The sequence below is a fragment of the Schistocerca serialis genome, chromosome 5 (assembly GCF_023864345.2).
Source record: "Schistocerca serialis cubense isolate TAMUIC-IGC-003099 chromosome 5, iqSchSeri2.2, whole genome shotgun sequence".
NCBI classification, from domain to species: domain Eukaryota; kingdom Metazoa; phylum Arthropoda; class Insecta; order Orthoptera; family Acrididae; genus Schistocerca; species Schistocerca serialis.
In genome coordinates this window covers 736,988,149-737,011,102 of record NC_064642.1, presented here as the reverse complement: position 1 = coordinate 737,011,102, position 22,954 = coordinate 736,988,149, and the positions used below count along the sequence as shown (strand labels likewise).

At 42.3% G+C, this 22,954-nt stretch overlaps 1 protein-coding gene and 1 pseudogene across 1 annotated transcript in view; both read right to left on the bottom strand.

The window, feature by feature from the left end:
• LOC126481395 (RNA-binding protein Raly-like) overlaps positions 1 to 22,954 on the bottom strand; it is a 999,983-nt gene that overhangs the window by 594,471 nt on the left and 382,558 nt on the right. The gene's annotated exons all lie outside the window — the stretch shown is intronic.
• Positions 5,780 to 5,897, bottom strand: LOC126482875 (5S ribosomal RNA; annotated as a pseudogene).

Genomic DNA, 22,954 nt, shown 5'->3' with positions numbered 1-22,954 from the left:
CGTGGGTGGCAACGAGGACGTTGCCGAACTGGGACGGGTGGTGTTAGAGGAACCCTTTGCTGCGTTATTTACGTAGCACTCCGGCGTAATCAAATCACACGAGGGCGGGAAACAGGACGGTTGAAAAAGCATAAGTACCATTCGATGCTTCGGATGACGTCCAAATTTCGTCGAATGATTCTGAATGGTCCCTCCTGATTCCAACCTGTACACGAAAGCAAAAATACCAGTCGCGCTACATTCCAAAGCGCTGCCATCAGCTTCAGTAGGGATGCAGCCTCTCAGTTCCATTTGAGAAGGGCTGAAACATGCAGGGTGTCGGCAGCGTCAAGAACAACTTCCTGTTGCACATCGCACTGCGATCTGTCATTTTCAGCCGTGAAATGTGTGGGAATCAACGCCCCAGGAAAAGAGGTGGTGTCGTTGACACTTTTTACGCAACCCCCCTGATGCCTTTTAGTGTCAGTCCTGAGCGGCAGTGTGTCTGAAATATTTTCCTTGGTCACCCTCAATAGAACCGCGGTTCTGACCTCCACCGCAGACGCGTCAAAAGAAGCGGTAAGATGTGAGCAAGAGGGGCCAGCGTGTGACACATCCACTGTGCCCTTGGGCAGAGCTATGGTGAAATATGATGATAGTGAGCCATCCTTAACCCATCTTACAGCCCACATGATTTTCTGACTTGTGGCCTTTTTCTGAAATGTGTCGACATCTTGCTGTTTGAAGAGTCGCCGAACCCGAGGATAACATCGTAGGGCGCCATGCCCTTGTTCCATCGCCGAGGTAAGTTGTAGGCATCTTTGAGCGAAATTTAAAACTTACGTGTCGCAATGGGAGACAATTACATTTCGAAGGAGTGAACTTTTTATTTTGTTGCGCAGTGTAGTAATGACGTTGACATATTACACTGCAACCGAGGTGAAAGTATCTGAAGCTGGCCCATATGCATCCAGATCCAAGTCGTCACCGTAATAAATTATCATTTGTAGGTGTATGTTCCCATTATTCCCACAGATTTCAAAATTTGTCCTGCTATGGATAGTTTGACAAGTCACAAACATTTAAGAATTGTAAGACGTGTATATTTCTATTGTCTATTGTCAAACCAGAATTTATGAAAAATGTTTATATTTTAATAATAGGATTAAGTAGGAATAACTAATATTTGTCATGTTGGAAATAATTGTGGTAGCAGGGAATGTCTGCACCAACGTATTGTTGACAAGAGAGACCGCAAATTGATATAATTTTAAAAAAGGGCGGGAGAGAGACCGCGTATGGATACGTTTTAAGAAAAGAGCGGGAAAGACCGCGCATTGATACATTTTGTAATGGTAGCAGGGATTGTCTGCACCAGAAAGCATTGTTGGCAGGAGAGACCGCACTTTAGCGTTCGTAGGAAGTCGTAGTAAGCGAGATGTGAAGCGAGTTGGTAGCAGGTCTGAAGCGAGAGGTTGTGAGGAGCAGTGTGCCTGCCAGCTACCAGCTATGATTTACAAGAGATTATAAACGGATGTACAGAGACATCAACTAACTATTATCATAAGAGGAACTAATATTATTGAATTATTTTCTTTGCGAAACTCAAGACTACTGAAGGTATGTTTGCGCAATGCTAGTTGTAAGATTATTGTAAAAAGTAAGTCCCATTCGAACGTTTCTAAAATCAATTCATTACCAACAGTAAATATTTGAAGCGTTTTCAGAATAGAATTAATTTTTGCCAGCAATGTTGCATTACTGATTATAATACATCCCAAAAACCATCAATGTAAAACTTTGCAAAAAATTTATTGTTGTCAAGAAAAAGTGTAACTATGCAGCACGTAACTTCAGTCAAATTACTTAGAGAATAACGTCAACTTTGCTATTAAAGAATAACGTGTGCTTTGGTAATAAATACAGCCACTTATTATGACAGCCCACCAGCAGTTAATAGAGTATGGTAAATCAGAGTAAGTATATTCATGTCGCAGTTCGATATAGCAGTCAGATGGCGATCCAGTAACAGTAAAAAGGTAAGGAACAGTTTTGGGTTGATGCAGGTAACGACTGAGGGCCACGACGACGACACATTCTACTCGTATGTTTCGTCGAAATAATCAGAAAATCACTTTTAATAAGCAGCAATTAAATTTGTATGCGAAGATTGAGAAGGAGAATAAATTTCAAAGGGAAGATTTCATTTGTTATTATTAAGCAAGACAAAGAAATCCTAAGGAAAGGTTTCATAGGTTATTGCAAAGGGAAGGTTGCGTAACAAAAGAGATATAGAGGAGACGGGAAGGTTTCAGAATCTTTGTGTTTTTAACGGCTGACAATGATATTACAAACTATTTCAAGCAAATCAGTTAATATCACAGGGATGTGTCTACAATTATCAGTCATCAGTCCCTATTCATAGTTACGAAAACGTACATCTGCAAAAAAGTGTGGGAAAGGCGTTACAAGAACCTAGCATAAATAAACTTCCCTCCCTTTACTGTTGAGAGGCATCGTAACAGTTCGGAGGAACTAAATTTTTCATTGTAACATTTCGTAAAAATATTAGATCCTATATCGAAGAGTTCATGAGAACTTGTGATGAACCGCGTACAGATATCAAACAAGAGCAGTCTTTACAGTCAATAAAGAAAAACAAAACAAATAATTTCCTAACGGGAAGAAAAACGTACAAGAGCAGGAAAAACTTAAGACGATCCGAAACCAGTATTAATAGCTTAATAATTGACGGAATGTGTACGATTTGAAGAGGAAATACTTTTTAAAAGTAGTCCCCATCGGGTTGCACCGTAGCTTTCACGGGACGACCTCTGTTTTCCATTTGGATACCCTCTTCCTAACGTTTCTGCACACAGGTCGAGGAAAAGGCCTCGATGGAAGTGGAGCAGAACAGTTTTGCAGCATGAATGCAAGACACCGCTGGCTGTGTACCGTATCCGTGACCTCGCCGCAGCCACGTCTGGAACAGGGCCACGGCCTAACTCTGCGTTCCTTCTCCTCCGTTATTTGCATTCTACAGCAATCCCAGCAAATGAGGTACTTTCCTCGGCTCCTCTAGACAACGCCATTATCCCGCAGTGTTGCTTACGGATAATTTGCCAATATCGTTCTCACCGTCAACACCTACGTGTGTCGTGCAAAGTTCCTGCATTGGTTGCTACTACCTGCGACTAAAATTGAAGAGTATTTTCGTGGGACTCCGTTCTTGTATCTCTCATAATCGGATAAGTTAATCTCATATTTGTAGACAACAAATCACGACAGTTTTACTCTCCCTGTTAATACGTATCGATAAGACGAATATCGCTATGGACTAATTTGTGAGCTCTATAGAATGGTTACATAGAAATTCCGCTTCAAAGATCAGTTTGTTTGTAACCAGCATACAAGCCGGCGCTCTCCGTAGACGCAGGGCGTCACATGAAAGACGTGATACGCAGTATTTGCCTGCACTCAGTCCAGTTACACATTGTAGAAATTTCAAATACCTGCCGAAGCTCTAGGAAACATGTGCTTCATGACCCTTCGGAGAGGACTTGGCATATACAAAGGGTACCCCCGAAGGAATGGTCGTTATTCAGGAACATCAAACGAAAGATCAATCGAAACAAAAATTTCTAGTAAAAATGGGCCCTGATATGCACACCTTAAGCGCTGTGAACGCATACCCTATACTGTGAAACAGCTCTCTTCTACTGCAAGACATTTGTTTTCCATATTTTGGGAGGAGGTAACATGGAGCAAAAGAAGAAAAAAATAGTCTACTGTATATACATATATATATACATATATATTACTGGCCAATAAAATTACTACACCTACAACGTGCTTACATGAGGAAAGTTTCCAGCCGATTTCTCATGCAGAAACAGCAGTTGACCGGCGTTCCCTCGTGAAACGTTGTTGTGATGCCTCGTGTAAGGAGGAGAAATGCGTACCACCACGTTTCCGACATTGATGAAGGTCGGATTGTAGCCTATCGTGATAGCGGTTTATTGTATCGTGACACTGTGGCTCGCGTTGCTCGAGATCCAATGAATGTTAGCAGAATATGGAATCGGTGGGTTCAGGAAGGTAATACGGAACGCCGTGCTGGATCCCAACGGCCTCGTATCACTAGCAGTCTAGATGACAGGAATCTTATCGGCGTGGCTGTAACGGATTGTGCAGCCACGTCTCGATCTCTGAGTGAACTCACATTCGAAGCGTGTATTCGTCATCACCATACTGGCGTATCACCCGGTGTGATGGTATGGGGTGCCATTGGTTACATGTCTCGGTCACCTCTTGTTCGCATTGAAGGTATTTTGAACAGCGGACGTTACATTTCAGATGTGTTACGACCCGTGACTCTACGCTTCATTGGATCCCTGCGAAACGCTAGATTTCAACAGGATAATGCACGACCGCATGTTGTAGGTCCTGTACGGGCGTTTCTGGATACAGAAAATGTTCGACTGCTGCCCTGGCCAGCACATTCTCCAGATATCTCACCAACTGAAAACGTGTGACCAATGGTTGCCGAGCAACTGGTTCGTCACAGTGCGCCAGTCACTACTCTTGATGAACTGTGGTTCCTTGTTGAACCTGCATGGGCAGCTGTACCTCTACACGCCATCCATGCTCTGTTTGACTCAATTCCCAGGCGTATCAATGCCGTTATTACGGCCAGAGTTGATTGTTATGGGTACTGATTTCTCAAGGTCTATGCACCCAAATTGCGTGAAAATGTAATCACATGTCAGTTCTAGTATATTTGTCCAGTGAATACCCGTTTATCACCTGCATTTCTTCTTGGTGTAGCAATTTTAATGGCCAATAGTGTATATATACGGTTTGCCTCTCGTAGGAGTGCTCCGGCACGTTTTCTCTGGCACATTTTGTCAGTTTCCAGTTACAAACAAAAGGATTTTTTAAGCTTAATTTAGCGTGTTCAAGCGATTGAACTGCCCCGAATTTGTCATGTGCGATAATTGTTTTATGTATGAAGAGGGACCGTAAAACGCCATGTATAGCCAGTACTCCAGCAGCGACAGAGCAGCGCGCTGCTGCATTGCTTTAGTAACCAGCGCAGGCCAGGGCAGCACGCGAGTCGTTGCCGGAGAATTTCGTGGTTTATTGTCTCTATTAATACAGATCTATAAGGAAAATATCGCACTAGGCTAATTTTGGGATCGCTCAATCTCTTGGATGCGCTAAATACCACTTGACACTTTCCGTCAACGTTGGGTGCCGCACGAAAGACGAACAGGGCGTGTTTCGGCTGACTCCAGCTACACATTGCAGAAACTAAGTGGAAAATATCCGTCGATGTAGTATCTTGGTGCAAATAATAATACCAAACAATTTATAATTATTCATTCACTATATGTAAGTCTAAAAATAAGTTTTTGTTAAAATAGAGCAAAGTTTATTCAGTTACTATTCTCAGTAAACAGAATATCGTTGTTCCAAGTGTTTTTTTATTTTTATTTTTTTTAATGCCAGTCATATAATCTTACTAATTTATTCAGAATTTTAGTAACTGGTACGTTCACTTTCGCAGTATCCTGAGCTAATTTCGAATAATTTTAAAGCACTCCGTCGTTAGGGTACGAGTGGCCTACCGGGACCATCCGACCGTCGTGTCATCCGCAGAATAGGATGCGGGTAGGAGGGGCATGGGGTTAGCACACCGCTCTCCCGGTCGTTATGATGGTATTCTTGTCCGAAGCCGCAACTATTCGGTCGAGTAGCTCCTCAGTTGGAATCACGAGGCTGAGTGCACCCCGAAAAATGGCCACAGCGCATGGCGGCCTGGATGGTCACCCATCCAAGTACCGACCACGCCCGCCAGCGTTTAACTTCGGTGATCGCACGGGAACCGGTGTATCCACTGCGGCAAGGCCGTTGCCCTCCAAAAATTTTATCGTATCCTATTCTGACTGTCAGCTCATAAATATAGGCAACTGCCACCAGTCGTTTTTTTGGAACATTTATTTTTCCCATTGAGCTGTAGTTGTGTCCGGCTCTTCGAAAAGCGCGCCAGGCGGAGTGCTTTCGTGTCTAGTGTTTGCGGTGGCGCTTTCGGTTTGGCGCGCTGTTTGGATCGCTACCGCTCTCTGGCGGGAGGTGGAGCGAGTGTACGGTCGCGTGGCGATCTGTGTAGTACGTACTGGGCGGTGACCGAGAGAGGTGGTGGCGCGAGCGGGGCCCTGATTTGGCCGACCTCTTAGCTGTCAGGGGCTAAGTCTGCCTTACCCGCATGTACGTGGCTTATAAAGCTTAGAAGCCGTGGTGCAGGAGATCAGCGCGTGGGACCGTATGTCTTCTTATCGGCCGTTGAAACCACTGGCAGCGGTTGGCTCTGACGCGCATAAGGAAGTGCAACATGTTCCCGGCGCTGGGGTGGAGTGTGAGAAGTTGAGTATATATAAGAGAAGGTGTTCAAGTTCTAGTGAAGTGTATGAGTTTCTCCACCAGTGGTTTTGTTGGGGTCGTCCCACCACAGTTTTCGTTTGCCTGTCCGCGGGAATGTGGCAATTGCTTCTTGGTCGGGCCGTTTTCATTCACATGAAAATTGTCAAGCTATTTGAAATTGATTTGAAATAATTTTTTTAAAGAAATCCCAGGCTTCAAAATTTATTACTGAGAAAGCCTTTAAAATAAAAGATAACCTTATTAATGTGTGTTTTTTCACCAGCACCTCTTGGTCTCTACTTCCACGATAACGTTTTTAGAATAACGTGTGTACTTAAGTTGTTGTTTGTGAATCGCTCTAATTGAAATTTTTGATCTTTCCAGGCTCGTGTTCAGATGGTGCACAGGGGTTTACATAGCTATTTTGAAGCGGAATGCTGGGTGCTCTCTCATTTCAATCTTCTTTCACCTGCTCAGCACCCAGCACGGCACTTCGATATAGCTAAGTCACCTCTTGTACGCTGTCTAATGATGAGCCTGAAAAGGTTCGGTAATCGCTTCATCGAATAATTAATTAGTTCAAAAAAAAGGGCTGGTTGCAGTTTACTGTATTTATATTCAATAATCCGTCACGGGTTCTTGAAAGTCAGTAATGGCTAAGCTTAATATGATTATTTCTGAACTGCTATATTAAATTTTTACTCTAGTCGTACGTCTGAAGATGGTTGCTGTGCGTAAAACGACGCGTACACAGTACAATACCTGTAAAGTTTTGTCGAGTGTATAAGCATGTTCGAGAAGGCAAGCAATTATAGGTTTGTTAGTAACAGTGCCCCCCCCCCCCCCCCTCCCATGAACCATGGACCTTGCCGTTGGTGGGGAGGCTTGCGTGCCTCAGTGATACAGATGGTCGTACCGTAGGTGCAACCACAACGAAGGGGTATCTGTTGAGGGCCAGACAAACGTGTGGTTCCTGAAGAGGGGCAGCAGCCTTTTCAGTAGTTGCAGGGGCAACAGTCTGGATGATTGACTGATCTGGCCTTGTAACAATAACCAAAACGGCCTTTTCTGTGCTGGTACTGCGAACGGCTGAAAGCAAGGGGAAACTACAGCTGTAATTTTTCCCGAGGGCTTGCAGCTTTACTGTATGGTTAAATGATGATGGCGTCCTCTTGAGTAAAATATTCCGGAAGTAAAATAGTCCCCCATTCGGATATCCGGGCGGGGACAACTCAAGAGGACGTTGTTATCAGGAGAAAGAAAACTGGCGTTCTACGGATCGGAGCGTGGAATGTCAGATCCCTTAATCGGGCAGGTAGGTTACAACATTTAAAAAGGGAAATGAATAGGTTAAAGTTCATGAAAGGGAAGCAGTGGTTGGGGAGGGAGTGAGACAGGGTTATAGCCTATCCCCGATGTTATTCAATCTGTACATTGAGCAAGCAGTAAAGGAAACAAATGAAAAATTCGGAGTAGGTATTAAAATACATGGAGAAGAAATAAAAATTTTGAGGTTCGCTGATGACATTGTAACTCTGTCAGAGACAGCAAAGGACTTGGAAGAGCAGTTGAACGGAATGGACAGTGTCTTGAAAGGATGATATAAGATGAACGTCAACGAAAGCAAAACGAGCATAATGGAATGTAGTCGAATTAAGTCGGGTGATGCTGATGGAATTACTCGTAGATTAGGAAATGAGACACTTAAAGAAGTAAAGGAGTTTTGCTATATACGGAGAAAAGTAACTGATGGTGGTCGAAGTAGAGTGAATATAAAATGTAGACTGGCAATGGCAAGGAAAGCGTTTCTGAAGAAGAGAAATTTGTTAACATCAAGTATAGATTTAAGTGTCAGGAAGTCGTTTCTGAAAGTATTTGTATGGAGTGTAGCCATGTATGGAAGTGAAACGATAAATAGCTTGGACAGGAAGAGAATAGAAGCTTTCGAAATGTGGTGCTACAGAAGAATGCTGAAGATTAGATGGGTAGATTATATAACTAATGAGGAGGCATTGAATAGAATTGGGGAGAAGAGGAGTTTGTGGCACAACTTGATAAGAAGAGACCGGTTGGTAGGACATGTTCTGAGGCATCAAGGGATCACATATTTAGCATTGGAGGGCAGCGTGGAGGGTAAAAATCGTAGAGGGAGACCAAGAGATGAATACACTAAGCAGATTCAGAAGGATGTAGGTTGCAGTAGGTACTGGGAGATGAAGAAACTTGCACAGGATAGGGTAGCATGGAGAGCTGCATCAAACCAGTCTCAGGACTGAAGACCACAACAACAACAACTAGTAACAGCGACCGCAGTTTATAATAATGAACCATACTGAGCTAGAGTCAAACATTATAAAGCCTTAGCGGCCTTCCATATTCCCGCTAACAAATTGGTTTAAGAACCTAGGTCGCAACCCGTTTGTTTTAGGTTAAAATATTTTGCAGACCTGCTCCGTGAATCTCGGCTCGGCATTTCAACATTACTTTATTTACGGTAGCCAACATACTTTAGTTTGGCCGTCGTAGCTTCCTTCTGTAAACTGTGTTTTTTTTTCAAAGATTTACGACAGCAGTAGATTCATTCCCTAGCCTCTTTCCTAAAATATCGTTCCATTAATTCACCCGTCAGATGCTGGCCTGTTTTTAGTCAAACGACCATGAAGGTGGACTGTGTTTCTATTTGTACCGCAGTAACAATGTATCAGAACATGTGCGAAGATGTTCCTGCTTTGAAATAGTGTGTCACAGCGGTTATTTAGGGAAAGTGATTGTATTGAGGAACGGGTGCTGTCTTTGATTATTTTGATGTAGTGCACGGACATCTATAATTAATTACACAAAAATATATTTAGGAGCCAGACCTTCGGCGTTTTCTGCGTTAGTCACCTTCTACGTTTTAATATCAGCGATGAGAAAAAACTGTGAGAAAATTACAACTTGCTGTTACTGTTCTGAAGATGCTAAAACGTGTCTCTTACAACCGTAATAATATTTGGCTAAAGTTGTCAACCGTTCAGGGCTCACACTTAATGTACATATCAAGTTGGTTCTGCGATATGTGCCGAACAGCGATAAATATAATGCGTAACTTTCTTCACATACGAAATATATTTTTAGGAGTGTATAAAAAGTAAATACAATAATCCTTGGTTACGAGTAAAACGTCTGAAAAACATGTAAAAATTCATAAAACCGTCAAACTTTGGCATGATTGTACTTGATTTTAAGCTCATAAGAAATAAAACAACAGATCGGGTTTCTGTTATTTGTCCTACGGATACAAAAGACTATTTGAGTCGTTTATATCTGTCTTTAACGTTCGGCACTTCCTTAATTAGACAGATGATACATACTTAAATAATTACGATGATTTACAAAACTTTTTTCACTAAATGCTGCCGAACGTTGGCTTCTTGAAGACAAATATGAGGCTTAACATGGCTCAACATGGACAGACTTTCAATTACAAAGAATAAGAAAATACTAAAAATACAGGGAACAAACAACTTTACCTTAGAAACAACAGGCAAAATCTCTGAGTTAACCAAAGATATTTGCACTGAAGAGACAGAAGTTAAGCATATCGATATGCATATGTACAGCTGGCGGTAGTATCGGGTACACAGGCTGTAAAGGAACTGTGAGCTGGCGGAGCTGACATTTGTGCCGGCTGGTGTGGCCGTGCGGTTCTAGGCGCGTCAGTCTGGAACCGCGCGACCGCTACAGTGGCAGGTTCGAATCCTGCCTCAGGCATGGATGTGTGTGATGTCCTTAGGTTAGTTAGTTTTAAGTAGTTCTAAGTTCTAGGGGACTGATGACCACGGATGTTGAGTCCCATAGTGCTCAGAGCCATTTGAACCATTTGAGCCATTTGACATTTGTACTGAGGTGATTCATGTGAAAAGGTTTCCGGCCGCACAACGGGAATTAACAACTTTAACGCGGAACGGTATTCGCAGCTAAACGCACAGGGCATTCCGTTTCGGAAATCGTTAGGGAATTCGGTATTCCGAGATTCACACTGTCAAGAGTGTGCCGATAGTACAACATTTCTGGCATTACCTCTCACAAGGGTCAAGGCAGAGGCCAATGGCCTTCGCCGGCCGGGGTGGCCGAGCGGTTCTAGGCGCTACAGTCTGGAACCGCGCGACCGCTATGGTCACAGGTTCGAATCCTGCCTCGGGCATGGATGTGTGTGATGTCCTTAAGTTCGTTAGATTTAAGTAGTTCTAAGTTCTAGGGGACTGATGCCCTCAGAAGTTGAGTCCCATTAGTGCTCAGAGCCATTTGAACCAACGGCCTTCACTTAATGACCGGGAGCAGCGGCTTTTGCGTAGAACTGTCGGTGCTGACAGACAAGCAACACCGTTTGAAATAATAACAGGCATGAATGTGGGACGTACGACGAACGTATCTGTTAGGACAGCTCGGCTAAATTTGGCGTTAATGGACTGTGGCCACAGACGACCGACGCGAGTGCCTCTGCTAAGAGCACGACGAAACCTGCAGTGCATCTCCTGGGCTCCTGATTATGTTGGTTGGCCGCTAGACGACTGGAAAACCATGGCCTGGTCAGATAAGTCCCGATTTCAGTTGGAAAAGGCTGATAGTAGGGTTCGACTGTGGCGCAGGTGCGACGAAGCCTGGACCCAAGTTGTCAACAATGCAGTGCGAAAGGTAATGGTGGCTTCGTAATGGTGTGGGTTGTGTTTACACGGAATGGACTGGGTCCTCGGCTTCCAACTGAACCAATCATTGACTGGAAATGGTTATGTCCGACTACCTGGAGACCATTTACAGCAACTCATGGACTTAATTCCCCCACCAAGGTATGAAATTTTAATGGCTAACAACGTGCCATGTTAACGTGCCACAGTTGTTTGAAGAACGTTTTGTAGAATTCGAGTGAATGATATGGCCGCCCAGATCGCCTGACATGGATCCCACCGAACATTTATGGGACGTAACTGAGAGGTCACCTCGAACTCAAAATCCTATACCGGCCACAGAATGCAATTATGAACGGCTGTAGAGGCAGCGTGGCTCATTATTTCTGCCAGGTCGAGTTGCTGCGTTACGCTGGATGAAAGGAAGATCGACACGATATTTGGAGGTATCCGATGACTTTTATAAACTGAGTGTATTTTATTACCAGAGTAAATAATTGACTAACCAATTACAAATCTTTATGACTCGAACTCTTGTTCATTTTTTTATCTCTTATGCGCTAGGCTTTCTTTTCGAAGAGCTAAGGCAACCTGCTCGGTCTCGCATTGTCATCTGCAAAAACGAAGTCAGGGGCGAATGCAACCCTGATGAGTTGCGCATGGGGAAGGAGTATAGCTTCACATCAACGCTGATCGGTGGGTGTTCCGTGATCAGAGATTTGGAGGTCAGTACGCCGTGCAGCATTATGGCTTTCCACACCGTTAACACCTACACCACCAAAACGATAATGTTCGACAACGTTCCCGGGTGCTTTACGTTTTCCCACCTCTGTCCAGAAGAGAGTACGTAGTGCACATAATGTTCCACATGTTGAGATCCCGCATTTACAGTTTTACTTGTGAGCAGCTTCAGCAATGGGGACTTTGCCGGCCGGTGTGGCCGAGCGGTTCTAGGCGCTTCAATCTGGAACCGCGCGACCGCTACGGTCGCAGGTTCGAATCCTTCCTTGGGCATGGAAGTGTATGATGTCTTTAGGTTAATTAGGTTTAAGTAGTTCTAAGTTCTAGGGGACTGATGACCTCAGATGTTAAGTCTGATAGTGCTCAAAGCCATTTGAACCATTTGAACTTCCTGTTCGAATATTTCCGCGAATTAACCGTCGGAATAACTAGTGATCGATGTGCGTTAGTGACTGTTCTGGATTGCGTTGCGGAATCTGCTTGTGGAGAAACTTTCCAACTTATGAGTGAGTAGCAGTGGGGAAGCAGTGGTTGGGAAGTGAGTGAGACAGGGTTGTAGCCTCTCCCTGATGCTATTCAATCTGTATATTGAGCAAGCAGTGAAGGAAACAAAAGAAAAATTCGGAGTAGGAATTAAAATCCATGGAGAAGAAATAAAAACTTTGAGGTTCGCCGATGACATTGTAATTCTGTGAGAGACAGCAAAGGACCTGGAAGAGCAGCTGAACGTAATGGACAGTGTCTTGAAAGGATGATATAAGATGAACATCAACAAAAGCAAAACGACGATAATGGAATGTAGGCGAATTAAGTCGGGTGATGCTGAGGGTATTAGATTAGGAAATAAGACTCTTAAAGTGGTAAAGGGGTTTTGCTATTTGGGGAGCAAAATAACTGATGATGGTCGAAGTAGAGAGGATATAAAATGTAGACTGGCATTGGCAAGGAAAGCGTTTCTGAAGAAGAGAAATGTGTTAACATCGAGTATAAATTTAAGTGTCAGGAAGTCGTTTCTGAAAGTATTTGTTTGGAGTGTAGCCATGTATGGAAGTGAAACATGGACGATAAATAGTTTGGACAAGAAGAGAATAGAAGCTTTCGAAATGTGGTGCTACAGAAGAATGCTGAAGATTAGATGGGTAGATCACATAACTAATGAGGAGGTATTGAATAGAATTGCGGAGAAAAGGAGTTTGTGGCACAACTAGACTAGAAGAAGGGATCGGTTGGTAGCCTATTTAATCAGTGTATCGGAATTCAATCTTTACTACATTAAAATCTCCATTTGTGTGAACATGAAAGCTCGCGGCTTTGCTTTTTCGTGACCTATATTGGCTTTCTAATGATTTTTTGTCGTATTTAAGGACATCTTTACTGCAGATAATAGACACTGTTCGTATCGCCACACGCTATGATGTATCTTACTTAATATTTTAGGCTCCACGGTAGGTTAGCAGTTTGTTGTTGAATGCAGTCAGAGCTCAGGTCAGTCTTGTACGTAATTTCGGTGATAATTGTTACAGTTTAAAGATTTATTTTCCGATGTGCTTACATTCAGATCGTACAAATAGTAAAAATGTTGCATTGCACTAGTATTCGTCTATAAGATGAGACTTATTAGAAGAAGCAGTCATTACTCTTTCAGATTTGCATGTTAAAGTTTTCTTCCGAAACGTATCTACTTGACCCACACTACGCTTGGGAGGAATTAACCGTTTGTCCCAAAGTCTTCCTAGTCAGACAGCGTTATCACACGGTCATTCCTGAAAATGATAATCGATTAGTTCAAGAGTTGTTTCAAAATTTCATTGGCATGTTTCAGTAAAGCTTAAAAAGATGCTTAACTTTCACTTTTAACTAATGAATATCAACTTTTTTCCCTCTATAGCTACTACTGCTTCACTACTTCCCCCGTACTTGGACTTAATATTAGTTGTGAGATATCTTACAGTACGTGTGTTATAAAGTTTTTTATGTAAAGTACGTTCAGTGCGTAATTAGACGTTATATATACATATAACAATGTGCTATTTTGTTTTCTTCCTAGTATACAGTTTTCGCAGAAGACAGGAAACATTATGGTTAGAATACTAGTAAGGAATCTCAATTTACAATAGCAGTAGACAATGCTCGATGTTAGAGAGAGAGAGAAGGTGGTGAGGCGGGGGGTGGGTTGGGGGGGGGGGGGGGGGGAAGAGCAGACGGACAGAGGGGAGGGAGTAAACGGACATAGAAAGCGCAAAGGAACACAAGGACACAGAGAGGGGGAAAGAAGTTTGAGACAAAGGGTGAGAAGAAGATGGACAGAGAAGGGGTCAGGAGACGATGGACACAGAAATGGCGGAAAAATATTAGAAACGTGTGCTTTCTCTCTTTTTTCCGTTTAACCAGACTGAGCTTCGGCAACGTGTAGCCAGGTACAGCTCGTAAATCAATAAAAAAATGTCCAGGTAAAGCTAGTAAATCAATAATAAATGTCCAGGTACAGCTAGTAAATCAGTAAGAAATGTCCAGGAACTGCTAGTAAATCAGTAAAAGAAGTGTCCAAAATGTCATCGCCTCGGTACCTCGTTGTCTATCAGCCATTGTTTCCATTCAAATTATTTTACAGCGTATCTTACGCCTGTGGCCGCATACTTATATCTGCGCAGGCGCTATTGACCCTATACTTGAACTCCATAACCTACAATAATACTAATTTTTTATTGTGTGTAGAAGAGTGCACGACACATTTCCGTTGCTATCCTCCCTCAATCCTAGTTACTGATCTATTTCTAATGGTCTCGGCATAAGCGAGACAGACTAATTTCCGTCCCTCCGCTTTCTTTGTATTACATATTTTCAGTTTAAAGGAAAATGGCTCTAAGCGCTATGGGACTTAACATCTGAGGTCATCGGTCCCCTGGAATCAGAACTACATAAAACTAACTAACCTAAGGACATCCACATTGCCTGAGGTGCGATTCGAACTTGCGACCGTAGCAGCAGCGTGATTCCGGACTGCAGTGCCTAGAGCCGCTCGGTCACAGCGGCCGGCTCAGTTACAGGAAAAGAAAATCTCAGATGGCTGCTACGGTAGAAATAAATTTGTGTGAGATTTCGGGTACATGTAAGTAGCAATGGGTTATGATTTTTAATGCACGGTGACTTGTTACTTAACGATATATAAAACCTACAATATTTAATAGATGTGTCTACTTTGTTAATGTCATTCGGTAACTCTTAAAAGACTGAGAACATGTTTAATGTTTGTAGCGAAACGTTTCTCATAATAGTGTCGAAGGCCGTGGTGTATGTGAGGCTAAAATCTGAAAGTACAGAAGTGCTTTTCGTGCGTTACACTGAGCTTTGGCTATCTACTCGGGCCTTATGTTCTAGTGCGTTTCTTTCTTTTCGAATTTTGTTTTTGTGTACTTCATCGTATGCTTTGTGTGCACTCCATATGTTATATTTCCGCATCCCTGCGCTCATGGGACAGGTGATATCGAAATTCTTGAAAGCATTTCCTGGTTCCTATAAGCGAACAATTTTGTATTTGCATCTTGGCAAACATAGTTTTTCGAAGGGTAATACAGAAAAATATTCACCCCTCCTTTCTTTTTCTAAACAGTCGCTTCCATATATTGATCAGTCTCAGGAAATTACATTGCTTTTGTGATTAAGGCAACGTGTGAGGTAACGAGATAGCGGGATGTGCTTAGGATATTTTGCGTCAGTGTGGCGGGAGCAGCTGCCTTTACAATCCTCAACAGCTTTTCTGGAATCGACTGCTGATGTACAGAAAGGCAATTCGTCCCAACTGCTGGCCCTCGAAATGAGAAAGGTTTTACAAATGAACATTGCAGCTATCAGATCAGGGCATGGTACGAAATCGCGCGTTCTTAACCAGCGCGTTCTTAACCAGCGTCCTCGTAATAGTAGACGACTTTCATTGACTTCTTAAACAACAATGAACTATGAGGAGCAGTCAGATGAAAACAGAACACCCGCCACAACGGAACCATGGAATGGTTCTATTGAAAAGTAACCCCTACAAGAGTTAACGCATTTATTCCACGGGTAAACGATATAATCAGTTCCTGTTTGATAGAATGCGGCCGGCCGATAACGAACTTCGCCCTTTCTACCACTTCCTCGTCCAACCAAAGCCGACCTCCACGCATGTCTATCTTCAGGTCACCGATGATCTGAAAACCACACTGTGAAATTGCTGAAGAGTCACCTTCATTCTATTGTCAGTGTGGGGGCGACCGTTATCGTGCAACAGGATGATTCCGTCCAGCCAACAGTGGGTACACCCCACATCTCCCCCATCAGAGATCCAAAGCTGTTCACACACGTTCTGTTAAGATCACGACTGCAGGAGCCATCTGCTCGTCGAGTTCCTCGACCGTGGGACCACAGGATGAAATTAAAACGCCAGGTAATGCTGTTGGACGGAATCACCTTGTTACTCCCACACCCCCAATCAAACGGACACTACGTTTCAGCGACTTGGATGTTAAACACTGCATCATCCTCCGCACAGCCCAAATCTTTCACCATGTGATTTTCCACATCTTTGGTGACCTGAAGAAAGACACATTGTGGCAAGTGTCGATTTTCATTTGTCAGCCCCTTATACTATATCTTGTTATGCTTGCTTAAGTATTGTTCTACATCTGTTCTTTCATTCCTGTCTTAGTAGTTGTAAAAGTACTTGGAAAAACTGGCAGTTTAATTTCAATATTTTTTTTCTACAGCTTAGATGTCAACACACCACAGATTTAGAGTACGTATAATTATTAAAATAATTTTATTCATGCTCAAAAGCTGTAAATAATTCCTTAATAAACCAACATCATGCCATTTATTTACATTTACAAGACATTATTTGTATCAGTGAGACACACCCTTATTTTTCAGCGTTACATAAAAGAAATATTATAAACTTTTATGCATGTATGTACTTATTTATTTTCTGTATCTTCTTTCCAAATCTACTCCTAAACTACTGGCCCGATTTCACCCACACCTGGCACACATATCACGTACTGTCTGGAAATCATCGCCGTGGAGATAAGAATAACCTAGCAATCAAATGGAGTGGGTGTAATGGTACTGTGTCCCACTACGCACGAATACTCATACTTTAGTAACCCACTAGGTGAGAATAGTGGCCCTTAGTGACTTTGAACAAACTTTGCATATAATTTCAAACATTTACAAAACTCTTTCTCGCAGACCACCCCAAAAAATTCCGTAAGGAAAAAAGTTTATCACTTATTGGATGTTCGATGCTCATGTAGTGAAACTGCCGCATGAAGCATGTTAAGTTTTGATTTGTTATTTCTTTACTACTAACTGAAACCGTCAAATCTCATGCTAAACGATTTCAGCCAAATTTGGTACGTGTATTAGTTATAATCTGGAAAGAAACAGTAGGATGTAAGAACCACGACCCTGCTATTGGGATGACGTGATAATCTGGAGAGAGATTGGGGGAAGGGGGAGGAAGAAGTAGGTGTACAGACATTAAGGGGAAAGAGGAGATACGCACAGATAGGAGAAGGAGGAGATGGAGAGAGAAAAGCAGATTAGAAAAATGGTCAGCTGGGGAAGGGAGGGGGGGGGGGGGGGGGGGAAGAAGATGGACAGAGTGAAGGGGTGGAACTGGAGGAGGTGGACAGAGGACAGAGACAGAAATAGATGGAAGAAGGAGATGGACTAACAGGAGACTGGAATAAACACATACCAAGGCAACACATTAAAACTAGAAAGGTAAAAATTCCTTTTTCATTTCAAATGACTTTTTTCGATGTAAAAAATAAAGTAAAAGCAATACATGTAAGAAAAGTTAACGAAAAGATATTTAGAGCACTGATGGGTTAAACTAAGAATAATTACTACGAGGTGTGGCTAGAAAAAAACCGGACTAGTACTGGTGAAACAATAAAACGAATGCAATAAGGCTGAAAGTCGCGTGGCCTGTCACGTGACTCTCGCTCCGCCTACTGCTCGAGTTTCATCTGCCTCCTGCACTCAGTCTGCCCGTGGCGTCTGTTTTAAGTAGTTGACGTTTTGTCTGTGCGTCGGAAAATGTTGAGTGTACAGAAAGAACAGCGTGTTATCATCAAATTTTGTTTCAAACTAGGAAAATCTGCAAGTGAAACGTTTGTAATGTTACAACAAGTGTACGGCGATGATTGTTTATCGCGAACACAAGTGTTTGAGTGGTTTAAACGATTTAAAGATGGCCGCGAAGACACCAGTGATGACACTCGCACTGGCAGACCATTGTCAGCAAAAACTGATGCAAACATTGAAAAAATCGGTAAACTTGTTCGACAAGATCGCCGTTTAACAATCAGAGCAGTGTCTGAGTTAACAGGAGTTGACAAGGAAAGTGTTAGGCAGATTCTTCATGAAAGTTTCAACATGAACAAAGTGTGTTCAAAAATGGTTCCAAAGTGTCTCACAATTGAACAGAAGGAACGCCGAAGAATGATTTGTTCTGACATCCTGGAAAACATTGAAAGTGATCCCACCTTCTTACAAAATGTTTTTACTTGCGATGAATCGTGGTTTTTTACTTACGATCCCGAAACTAAACGCCAATTGATGCATTGGAAAACTCCTGGTTCTCCACGACAAAAAAAAGCACGAATGTCGAAATCGAAATTCAAGGCAATGATGATTTTTTTTTGACATCAAAGGGATTGTGCACATTGATTGGGTACCAGAGAGACAAACAGTGAATCAGCATTACTACATTAGCGTCCTGGCTACCCTACGTGAGCGAGTACGGAGAAAACGAAACGATTTGTGGAGAAAAAAGTCATGGATCCTTCACCAAGACAATGCCCCAGCTCACAGTGCGTTGTCAGTGAAGACGTTTTTGGCAAAACACAACATTCTCATCTTAGATCATCCACCCTACTCACCTGATTTGGCCCCCTGTGACTTTTTTCTTTTCCCTAAAGTCAAGTCAGCTTTGAAAGGAACTAGATTTGAGACTGTTGAAGCAGTAAAAGAAAAAGCGACGGAAGTAATGTATGGACTTACCGAAAATGATCTGCAGCATTGCTATGAACAGTGGAAAATTCGTATGAAGCGGTGTAGAGACCGAGGAGGAGAGTACATTGAAGGAGACAACATTAAATTGTAAATAATTGTAAATAAATGTTTTTTCGAGCATCAGTCCGGTTTTTTTCTAGCCGCACCTCGCATAGTGAGCCATCTGGTTTAATAAATAAAAGTAAAAAAGGACCGTTAAAGGCTATTAATGCAGATGTACATCTCGACTAAAAACAATAAAATACTTTTCCTTCAACTAGACGAAAAGCCCAGTCAAAAATCGAACGGTTTTAGGCAATACGAACATCATACGGCTAACCACCATAAGGGACGACATATTTCTTTGCTTCATTTTGAGAGACTACGCACGTGCCAAAGCAGCGGCATACTTTCGACTGAGATCTGCGGCGGCACTCATGGGCGCATAATCAGGCTTGACTGTTTGTATGCATATTCGTTAGTTTTTTGTAGATTCTCTTTGCCATTACGTAGCTTGTATAAATATAACTGTCTTTAATCGTACACGGAAACTTCCGTCGATATTATAATTACACTTTTAAAGTAATGAAAATCCATTCTATTAATTACTAGAAATAGAAATGCAGCCTATCAGTTCAGAGTTGAATATGAAACTCATCTTTCTTTCATTATTTTCTAGGTGGCAAAACCTAATTGTGACGCTTCCATTCGGCAGTTGATTTTGGTTATACCACATTCCAGCATCAACCGCTGCCTTGTAACGGGGTCATAATTAATGCACACGCTGGCGATTTGCAGGGCAGTGTGAGAGAGACGTACAGGAGCTCAGACAGTCGAGGAAACTACGAGTCACTACGACCAAGGAAAGACGAGTAACCGTAAGGACTTACGCTCGATTCTGAAAGTGTTCAGATGCAGTAACACCAACGTAAGTCATGAGACAAATTTTCTAGAAAACGGAAGTGGAGCTCAAAGCGTCATTTCATACAGCTACAGGTTCTAGCATAGCTTAAAGCACACGTCGCCATCTTATGAGACGGCCATGAGATTCACAAATGGTTCAAATGGCTCTGAGCACTATGCGACTTAACTTCTGAGGTCATCAGTCGCCTAGAACTTAGAACTAATTAAACCTAACTAACCTAAGGACATCACACACATCCATGCCCGAGGCAGGATTCGAACCTGCGACCGTAGCGGTCACGCGGTTCCAGACTGAAGCGCCTTTAACCGCACGGCCACACCGGCCGGCATGAGATTCACACTCGCATGGTTTCCGCGTAGTGAATCGTAACTGTTGCTCTAATGCGCTGGTTCTATTGTGTGTGGATTTTAGACCGTTTTTCAAACTACTGTAAGCGAATGCTGGTCCAGGTCCCATCTCTGCCTTAAGAAATACGAGCTGGACAAAATAACACTTGCCCCGAAAGTGTTCCGTGCACGTTTAGGTAGGCAACCCGCCTTGCATGATCTGCATACAGGGGTAGCTGACGCAAGTTGGGCTGCCTATCTTAAGGTACACAAAACATTTTCTTGGCAGGTGTCATTTTGTCCATTCTGGAAAACACACCAGCAGTTTAAATGTCTAATACACAGAATATCGACAGACAAATGGCCACCGCAACTTTACTGTTACCTAATGAGTGATTCGACAGGTAAGGCATTCAGTTACGAAGTTAAAATATATTTCCCATATCATGAGAAGCACACCTCACATGAGGAGACGAAAGCTAGCAATGAGATCATACATCCTGATATTTAATTTTTGCCTCAGGTACATCGGTGACAGTGCGGTTCCACGAAATACTAGTGTTGTGAAGTATAGATTCCATTCAGATTATACATTAGCAGAAGTGTATGGAATGTAGTAAAAATGAGCAAATTAATATACGCGGCAAACAGATTTACTTCTGATCAGAAAAATTAAATAAAAATTCCTCCTGTGTTCATCAAATGTGCCACATTTCGTATGCAGTAACAACTTCATTTTCTGAGCGCTTCACGTATATAAGTTTGAATTCCGTTCATAGCACACCAACTACTGTTTACGTGCTGTAGTGTGGTTATTTTTCATCCACATGGACATCACTGTTTATTTAAAAAGTATATTCACTGCTGTTTTTAATTATTAAAGCGATATTTTTTGTTTTGCAAAAAGTTAATTAAGGGTTTAATTCAAACCACGAGTTCTGCGTAAAATTTTCGTTCCTTCCACCTCGCATCTACAAACGACAAAGCTATTTTTTCCCTCATGTATGCACTCTGAAAATCCTTGCACTTCCCGTTCAAGCGTGATCATTATGGACGTGCCCAGCGAAATTCAATGGAGGACACATATCACCACCCCCCTCCACCGTCAGAGAAAACCTTATTTTGGGCTTCCAGAGTGTGTGTTAGCAAAAATGGCATTAAGCACTACTCTACTCATTAGAGGAGGCGAGATATACGACGTGCGCCAGGCAAGCGATGCTTTTCTGAACTGCGGAACTATGCTAACACACAATCTGAATAACAGTTGAAAACAAATCGTGTATGTTGAAAGAGGCTACACAAAGCAGCAACGTTACATCTGTTTCGACAATCTCTTGTCTTTGATTAAGATTTATGTTTGGCACTACCGTGATGCAAAGGTCCATTCTGATTCATAATTTTAGGCTTTTTAAATTTTAATTGTGTTGATACGAAGTCATTGCGAATTGTTTCGAAATGTCGACGGATGAGGGACAGCTCGTCATGTCCAAATTTTTATGCAGTCCCACGATTTAAAAGGCGCTAAGACTTTATTGTTTGATCGGTTTCGAGCTTAACCAGTCATGACGGAAAAACATACATGTTACATCCGTAGTGTTTTGTATACATCACCAATTTGCTAATAATATATGTAATACATGTAAATGTAATAAAATGGTAGCATAAATAACAATACAGCCGATAACACTGACCTCTGCACACATATCTTCCACTTGGCAGAACATATCTGTAAGCAGTCCTTGTACAAACCTCGATTGTGAGCAACATAAAGATACGCATTCACACCCACTGTTTCGGGTTGTAATTGGGTTGTAGTAAACATGTGCATTTTTTACTATTAAATACTTCGTTTGCACAAGGTGTTTGGGGCATAACAAACACGTAATATGATTTACTACCTGATATTTTCTGCACAGTCGTTATTGCGCCACTAAGTGGACTACACCTGTCAGTATATACTTAAACAGTTTACATTCACGCATCCGAACAACAACACCTAACCAGCTGCCCAGAGGAAAATGAACATTAATGGCTTGCTGTAGCTGCATGTACCTGGAGCTACTAACAAACATAAAAACATACTATTCGTAATAGCTGTAATTATTTGCCTGAAAATAAAGTAACTGCTGATGTAATGTTATTCAGTATACTGTTTTCAGTCATCAATAAAAATATTTGCATTTATAACACCCTGTGTGTGCAACACATATCTTATCCAAAAGTACTTGATATGTATGAAAACTGTCGGATCAGTTGCGTAATGAAGAACCATACTTGGAACATAATACGCTAGTGGACTAAGTGTCTTTGGAACACCACGATTCCTAAATGTTTTCTTCTTCGAATAACAGTTCTCTAATTTTGCCCAACAGCCAGTATTCTTTGAAACTCTGATAATTAAGTTCTCTGCTGGTGTGAGAATCCACTTTCACATAGGCTATAGCGACCAGTTACGATTCAAGAAGTGTATCTGTGAATTCGTTCTGTGGCTATTCTAAGGCCGACTTCAAAGAGATTTCATACCCTGGAGGAAAAGGGTCTGTTTACGAAAGTATTTAGTTGCAACGAAAGGTAGCTTTTATTAAAACTGGCACAGGCCTGCCCACAAACGGACAGAAGGGAAGGAAGAAAGAAAAATGGTCAACATGTTCAGCATCCTAACAGGGTAGGGTTTTATTCATCCATATACTTTATCCCCATTCCATGTGTATATGAGAGTTGTGCTTTTATTGACCATGCTGAACGCAGGTGCTGTTTCAGGCGTGTGTATGTAACATGGCGCCATGATTGTGGTGTACAATGACGAGAGCAGGCACGGGGTGAAAGCCGACGTAGACACATAGCCTCTTCTCTCCGTA